Source organism: Pseudophryne corroboree, chromosome 4 (genome assembly GCF_028390025.1).
Source record: "Pseudophryne corroboree isolate aPseCor3 chromosome 4, aPseCor3.hap2, whole genome shotgun sequence".
NCBI lineage: Eukaryota > Metazoa > Chordata > Amphibia > Anura > Myobatrachidae > Pseudophryne > Pseudophryne corroboree.
The window spans coordinates 599,046,313-599,047,208 of record NC_086447.1 but is presented as its reverse complement, the minus strand read 5'-3'; positions in this window follow the sequence as shown (position 1 = coordinate 599,047,208).

The following is an 896-nucleotide window of genomic DNA, read 5'->3' as shown; positions in this document are numbered from 1 at the left end:
TAAAAAAATCTGAGAATTCATGTTATCAGTGACGCAGAAATCAAGCAGTAACAAGATAAAGCATTTTAGTGATGACTTCTTAGAGCAGAGCTACCAGGTTTCATGTGTCCTTTCTATTTTCACCCAAAATCTTACAATCTTGTAAAGGATCAGGCACTCTGCTAGCCAGAGGCAGGGGCTGTGGGCCAGCAACAGCACCGTTACAGCCCTGCTTGATATTTTAAATTCCAAGCAGGTGTTAAGGGGCGTATATATTAAAGAATATTTTCTGCAAACAGAAATCCGGGGGTAAATGGAGCCTTTGGTCTGCAACTGAATATCCCCGGGCACTACTAAAAGCCCGTGGAAAGCCCTTTCAATAAGTGCATATGACCCCATATCCCACTAAGAGGTATATTCAATTAGGGTCGGATCCATTCCGACATACATTTGTCGGAATGGATCCGACAACCCCTATTCTATCTCATCTGAATTCGACTTTTTCAAGTCGAATTGAGATGAGGGACCCAGAGGAGGAGAGGGGGGGAGCCGCGGGGAGACCACTGGGGACAGCCGCGGGCAGACGGAGGAGATCAGCGCTACAGTAGCGCTGCAGGAGGATGTCACACAGCCGCCCGACCTCACGGCAGTGTCCACCCGGCTCCAGCAAGCGTGACCTCACTTGCTGGAGCCGAGTGGAAGCTGCCGTGAGCGGCGCGGCTGTGTGACATCCTGCTGCAGCGCTGTGCTGTAGTGCTGATCTCCCCTGTATGCCCGCGGCTGTCCCCCGTCTCCTGCGACCCCTTCCCCCTCTCCTACTCTGGGTCTCACATCTCAGTCCGACTTTTTTATGTCGGACTGAGATGGTCGGAAACGGGGCCAAATCCTGGCGAATTTGGCCCCGTTTCACTCAAAAG